Below are 7500 nucleotides of genomic sequence, written 5' to 3'. Positions count from 1 at the left end.
CGTTCGTGGTTGGGCGAAGTCTTGTGATATCCTCGAAACGAGGAGCCGGCCGCACGTGTGTGCAGCCTTCGTTGTAGGTCCATGTTTAGAGATGCTCACGAAATGAGGAGCCGGCCGCTTATGTCGGCGTTTGTGGTTGGGCGAAGTTCCTTGATGGAACGAGGAGCCGGCTGCTTATGCTGACGTTCGTAGTTGGGCGAAGTCTCGTGATGTGCTCGGAATAAGGATTCGAAGCGCTTGGATTGCCGCGTTCGTGGCTGGGCGAAGTTTCGTGTTTGGCACGGAACGAGGAGCCGGCTGCAGGTTTTAAAGATTCTCGCCCGAAATCGATCAGTCGTTACCGTTGTCTACGGACTTCGGTAGGACGATCTATTCCAGGGACGAAGACGTCGACGTTGTGCGACGCCCGTTACATTAGCGTTTTTATGCTCTTTCGGGATTGTCTGCGACGTTTGTCTCCGTCCGAATTTTTTACGATAATTGTCACTAGATTAGTACGCAAACTAGTTGAACCGAAGATTTTGCGCCGATCGACTGACGTATTGACCCTTCAGTGGGTCGTCTCAGTCATTGGAATGTCATTCTCGAGGAGGTTCGCAGTTGGCGTCTCGTATTTCGAGGGAAAGTCCATTGCGACTAGTACCGAGAAATCGAACATAAAAGATTACCCTGAACGGTGGATCACTTGGCTCGTGGGTCGATGAAGAACGCAGCTAATTGCGCGTCAACATGCGAACTGCAGGACACATGAACATCGACATTTCGAACGCACATTGCGGTCCTCGGACACTGTCCTCGGACCACTCCTGACTGAGGGTCGGTTCCATTACAAAGACTGCCCGGCCAGACGTTATGGCTTGACGAAGTGACGACGTAAAGGTCGTCTAACGTTGATCCTGTACCGAAGGTCATTTGGGCGAGTTGGACGGTTTGCCGCGTGACGATCAACGTTCTGTCGTTTCGACGCCTCGTGTGTTGGAATGATGAGGAGTTGTTTTCGTAACGCGCCGTCTTGAATTGCGAAAGCATATATTGTGGTGTCGTGGTATTGCTCGATCTGCGCCCATGACTGTAGACATGCGATCGTCGTGTCCGAGAAATCTGAACGACGTCCGATCGCTTTAATGTGCCAGTTGTCGCGCGTTGCGGATGAGCTTTCATGAGCGCACCCCCGAAACACCGAAGCACTTTGCTTGGATTCGCATGATCCGCCATACGGAGCAGGAGATAATAGACGCCTTTGAGTAGGCTAACTCCCTCGCGTAAGGTACGTGATTTTATGAGCCGCCAAAGGTTAGTTTCGGAACGTTTCGATGATTTGAACATACGACCTCAGGACAGGTGAGACTACCCGCTGAATTTAAGCATATTATTAAGCGGAGGAAAAGAAACTAACTAGGATTCCCTTAGTAGCGGCGAGCGAACAGGGATTAGCCCAGCACTGAATCCCGCGATCGTAACCGGTCGCCGGGAGATGTGGTGTTTGGAAGGATCCATTATCTGGCGAGTTCGCGGCGCGTTCAAGTCCATCTTGAATGGGGCCATCGCCCATAGAGGGTGCCAGGCCCGTAGCGACCGCTGCGGCTTGCTAGAGGATCTCTTCTTAGAGTCGGGTTGCTTGAGAGTGCAGCCCTAAGTGGGTGGTAAACTCCATCTAAGGCTAAATATAACCACGAGACCGATAGCGAACAAGTACCGTGAGGGAAAGTTGAAAAGAACTTTGAAGAGAGAGTTCAAGAGTACGTGAAACCGTTCAGGGGTAAACCTGAGAAACCCGAAAGGTCGAATGGGGAGATTCATTCGCGCCTGTTGTTGGGATTTACTGACTGTGGAAACGGCGACGTTCGCGTTGGCTGTTCCCTTCGGTTCATCTCCGGCTTCGGACGCGTGCACTTCTCCCCTAGTAGGTCGTCGCGATCCGTTGGGTGCTGTTCTACGGTCTCGAGTGTAGCCCGTGAGCTCGGATTTTCCGATGTTTACGGACACTGGGTTTCCGAACAGCTCGCTCGACGGTTTACTGATGGCGGGAGGCCGCGACTTAGTTCGCGTCCGGCCCGTGGCAAGTATGTGAATTGTGATGGCGATCGGACCTAGTGCCGATTCCGTCCGTTTGCGACTGTTCGCCGCGGTGTTCTTGGACAGACCTCTTGAAACGCCGATCAGCGACGCTATTGCTTTGGGTACTTTCAGGACCCGTCTTGAAACACGGACCAAGGAGTCTAGCGTGTGCGCGAGTCATTGGGAATCACTAAACCTAAAGGCGCAATGAAAGTAACGGTTCACTTTATGTGAACTAAGGGAAGATGGTCGGTCTCCATGACTGACCCGCATTCCCGGGGCGCCTCATTCTCATTGCGAGAGGAGGCGCACCAAGAGCGTACACGCTGGGACCCGAAAGATGGTGAACTATGCCTGGTCAGGACGAAGTCAGGGGAAACCCTGATGGAGGTCCGTAGCGATTCTGACGTGCAAATCGATCGTCGGAACTGGGTATAGGGGCGAAAGACTAATCGAACCATCTAGTAGCTGGTTCCCTCCGAAGTTTCCCTCAGGATAGCTGGCGCTCGTTGCATACGAGTCTCATCCGGTAAAGCGAATGATTAGAGGCATTGGGGTCGAAACGACCTCAACCTATTCTCAAACTTTAAATGGGTGAGATCTCCGGCTTGCTTGAATGTGAAGCCGCGAGATTTCGGATCAGAGTGCCAAGTGGGCCATTTTTGGTAAGCAGAACTGGCGCTGTGGGATGAACCAAACGCCGAGTTAAAGCGCCTAAATCGACGCTTATGGGATACCATGAAAGGCGTTGGTAACTTAAGACAGCAGGACGGTGGCCATGGAAGTCGGAATCCGCCAAGGAGTGTGTAACAACTCACCTGCCGAAGTTACTAGCCCTGAAAATGGATGGCGCTGAAGCGTCGTGCTTATACTCGGCCGTCAGTGGCATGTGCGGTCGCCCTTCGGGGCGGTCATGAAGCCCTGATGAGTAGGAGGGTCGCGGAGGTGAGCGCAGAAGGGCTGGCCGTGAGGCCGTCTGGAGCCGCCTTCGGTGCAGATCTTGGTGGTAGTAGCAAATACTCCAGCGAGGCCCTGGAGAGCTGAGGTGGAGAAGGGTTTCGTGTGAACAGCCGTTGCACACGAGTCAGTCGATCCTAAGCCCTAGGCGAAAGCCGATGTTGATGTGGCGTTGTTAATCGTGTTTATAAGTGGTGGCAGAAATGCTATGCATCTTGACGCGTGACGCACGCCCGTCGGGCGAAAGGGAATCCGGTTCCTATTCCGGAACCCGGCAGCGGAACCGAAATTAAACCGGGCCCTCGTAAGAGAGTTCGTCGGGGCAACCCAAAAGGACCCGGAGACGCCGTCGAGAGATCCGGGAAGAGTTTTCTTTTCTGCATAAGCGTTCGAGTTCCATGGAATCCTCTAGCAGGGAGATATGGTTTGGAACGCGAAGAGCACCGCATTTGCGGCGGTGTCCGGATCTTCTCCTCGGACCTTGAAAATCCGGGAGAGGGCCACGTGTAGGCGTCGCGCCGGCTCGTACCCATATCCGCAGCTGGTCTCCAAGGTAAAGAGCCTCTAGTCGATAGAATAATGTAGGTAAGGGAAGTCGGCAAATTAGATCCGTAACTTCGGGATAAGGATTGGCTCTGAGGATTGTGGCGTGTCGGGCTTGTTGGGGAAGTGGGTCACGGCTAACGTACCGGGCCTGGGCGAGGTGATGCGTTTCGCTTGCGTTACGTTTGATCCGAGCTCGGTCCCGCGTCTTGGCCTCCCGCGGAATCGTCAAGCTTCGAGACCCCGTGAGTGCTCGCAAGGGTGCTCTGGGTAATCTCTGCGGCCGTCATCTAACAATCAACTCAGAACTGGCACGGACTGGGAGAATCCGACTGTCTAATTAAAACAAAGCATTGCGATGGCCCCAGCGGGTGTTGACGCAATGTGATTTCTGCCCAGTGCTCTGAATGTCAACGTGAAGAAATTCAAAAAAGCGCGGGTAAACGGCGGGAGTAACTATGACTCTCTTAAGGGACTCTCTCTCGTGCCGTCGTGGGAGACGGATGTGCGAGCACGATGCTCGGATATCTGTAAAGTTTTGGGTGGGTTCCGCGTGTCGGAAAATTCTGTGGGTGGTCTCAACGTAAAGTGCTAAACGCGAGGATCATAATAGTGAAATAATTGTGCAAATCGGCCATCGCGTTCAAAAATTATGGCGAGTTGATTGTGATTTATTTCCTTTGTTTCACGAAATATCGATTTCATTTCGCATATATTCTAACGTGAATCTTATCAGTCCTCAGTTCAACATCATATAAAAACGCGTTTATTTCGTTTTTTGCTGCCAGTGGAAAATCACGCCAGTTTACCAACCCAGTGGCGTAGTTGACGCATGCATCGGGTTTAGAGTGTTTCCTATGCCCTTACATCGACGCTCCAATCTGATGACGTAAACAGGTAACCACGTCATCCTTCAACGTCTTTCACCATCTTAGCTACGTCACGGATTTCCTGCAGCTAAGTGTCGAAAATGCGAGATGAACACCTATCGTCCATCCAGGGGCCCTAACACAAGACAGGCATTGCAGGTGAGCTTTTGTCCCTCAAAGCTCCCAAAGCTTTGGCGAGCTGATGGAAGTCGAGCTTTAAAAGCTCAAGCTCATCCGAGCTTTTTCACCCTCGCGATGGATGAGCTTTCACACTAGGGGAGCTTTCAACCAATTCCCGACTCTATTGCTGAGTAAAATAGAGGAGCTTTTCCGACACGCCAATTCAGCATCCGGAGACTTCAACGATCTGGCAAGCACGTAACCATCCCAAATTGAGACATCAACGCTGGGGGAGGCGCCATCCTGGTTTCCACCTATTTATCCGCCCCTCGACGATCTGAGGCAAATTCGGCAACTGGATTTAATAGAATTTCCCCTAATTCAACACCCTGGAATGCCCCAACTTTATATCGGAGGCAAGTAAATCGCTAAAAATTTTCGGCCGAAGAGGGACTTAGAAAAATTTCGAGAAAATGGCAAAATGGCGAAGGAGTCAGGTATCTATACTGGACTTAGAAAATTTTCGAGAAAATTGCAAAACGGCGAAGGAGTCGGGTATTTATACTGGACTTAGAAAATTTTCGAAAATTTGCAAAATGGTGGAGATTTCGGGTGGCGCTGCTACACATCGTGATTTACTACGAGATTGATGCTTGCCGATGCTAGTTTCCACCTATTTATCCGCCCCTCGACGATCTGAGAAAAATTTGGCAACTGGATTTAATAGATTTTTCCCCTATTCAACACCCTGGACCGCCCCAACTTTATATCGGAGGCAAGTAAATCGCTAAGAATTTTCGGCTGAAGAGGGACTTAGAAAAATTTTGAGAAAATTGCAAAATGGTGAAGGAGTCGGGTATCTATACCGGACTTAGAAAATTTTCGAAAAGTTGCAAAATGGCGGAGGTTTCGGGCACCGCCGCTATACGCCGTGGTTTTCTACGCTAATGATGTCAGACATCTCTCCGCTTTTATTTCAAGAGCTGCCTTTGTCACACACGGGTCACTGGATCCTCTTGGATGTTTGGATCCTTGCGTATGAGGACAAGTATGCACCGTTGAAGCCCGCAGGGTCGGAAGACTCGTAAATGGGCCCGCTTCAATCCACGTCGCTGTTTTTGAATAGCTTTCAGAGAGTTTTGTGTTTTGGACACGATAAGTGCTGCTGTGTTTTTGACTTTTTGTGAGTTTTTTGTCGAGGCGAGTTATTTCGTTTTTATACCGTCTGGCAACAGTTGCAATGCCTTTTCCTTGTGTCTGCGGTAAATCGTACGCGCTTGAAAGGAACCTACGCGACCATCAGAGAAGATTTTGTCGGGGCCCTGTGACAGGAGACGAGGGAACCTGTCCAGTGTGCAAGAATGAGTACGCCTCATACCGGTCCATGCGCCAGCATATGCGCTTAGCCCACCCCGACGATTACAACGCCGACCTGGAATCAGAAGTGGAGGATAGAACCCGTAAAGGCCGATGGACAACCGGAGAACTACAAGAGATGGCGCGTCTGGAGCTCGAATACGAGGGCGACAGCATTCTAGACTTTTTGGCCTCCGCCCTCAACAGACCAAAAGAAGGTGTTCGAAAGAAGAGATATGCACAGGAATATGCTGATGTCGTCGAACAGCTTAGAACCTTGAGAGAAAGAGAATTGGTGTCTCTGATACCGGACATTGGGGACCCAGCGGACGCGGACCTCACCGCGGCTTCCGGATCGGCGGCGGTCGACGGTGACCTGACTGGCCACATCGAGCCCAGCGAGGGGGTGGAGTTGATTGATGACCCGGTGCTGCTTCACATTCTGGCATTGTGCAGCCAGTTGAGTCATGATCAAGACGCTATAGCCACCTGTCAGGCTGTATGTATGCGCATCGAAGGGCACGAGCGGGTGTTTGACGAGTGGGTGGAGAAGATCTGTGGTCTTTATGGAAGAACCCCCTCCACTCGAACGAGAGCTGGGCCGGTTAAACCAATAAGGCAGGAGAGTGGTAGAAGATACAGGGCCCAGCTCTATAAGTACATGCAATCCAAGTACACTCATCAAAAACGAGAGCTTGCTGATGAGCTGATAGATGGAGAAGATTCCAACAATGGGGACATAAGACCAACCACCGAGGCAATCAAGGAGCACTTCGAAGGAATCTTCTCAAGCGAATCACCTAGGGACGACACGCCCGTTCGCGACTTCGCCCCCTCTCCATGCGATATATATTCCCCCATAAGTAGTCCCGAGATCGCCGACTCCATCAAGAAAATGGGAAAAACCACCGGAGGACCTGATGGCATAGATTCCACCCGACTATCCAGGATCCCTATTGTCACCTTAGAACTACTGGCAAACCTGGTGCTGTTCTCCCAGTATATTCCAAAGCCACTGAGAAGAAGCCGCACAATTCTCATCCCAAAATCCAACGAAAACCTCGAACTTGCGGGAAACTGGAGACCTATAACTATCACCTCCATCCTGATTCGTTTGGTCAACAGGATTATCGCCCAAAGACTGTCCAATTCCATCACCCTGGACGAATGTCAACGAGGTTTCACCAGGTTGGACGGCTGCTTCGCGAACAACATAACGATGCAGTCGATAATTAAGGAAAGAAGGAAGCAAGGCCGCCCTTTTACCATCTTATCCCTGGACGTTCAGAAGGCATTCGACCGAGTCTCCCACCACTCTATCGACAGGGCACTGAGGCGTTTTCGAGTGGATAAAAACACCGCCAATTATATCATGGCAACTTTCTTTGAACAGACCACAACAATATACTGCGGCGGAGTCGAGGTTGTGACCCTTTCACTGAGGAGGGGGGTGAAACAGGGTGATCCGTTGGCTCCCATAATCTTTAACATGGTATTGGACGAGCTCATCTCCGGCCTCAGGATTAGGAAGGGAATCGGCTTCGGCGACCTGAATATCTCGGTGTTGGGATATGCGGACGATCTCCTTTTACTATCT

General features: G+C 51.1%; 1 non-coding gene and 1 pseudogene across 1 annotated transcript; both read left to right on the top strand.

Moving 5' to 3' along the window:
• Positions 1-665: 665 nt before the first annotated feature.
• LOC123686736 lies at positions 666-820 on the top strand. The gene has a single exon (XR_006748497.1). It is a non-coding gene; the product is annotated as a 5.8S ribosomal RNA (ribosomal RNA).
• Positions 821-1327: 507 nt separating this feature from the next.
• Positions 1328-7500, top strand: part of LOC123688229 — a 9127-nt pseudogene continuing 2954 nt past the window's right edge.

This window comes from Harmonia axyridis, chromosome X, assembly GCF_914767665.1.
Source record: "Harmonia axyridis chromosome X, icHarAxyr1.1, whole genome shotgun sequence".
NCBI lineage: Eukaryota > Metazoa > Arthropoda > Insecta > Coleoptera > Coccinellidae > Harmonia > Harmonia axyridis.
The sequence above is the reverse complement of the archived record's forward strand: the minus strand, read 5'-3'. Positions and strand labels throughout refer to the sequence as shown.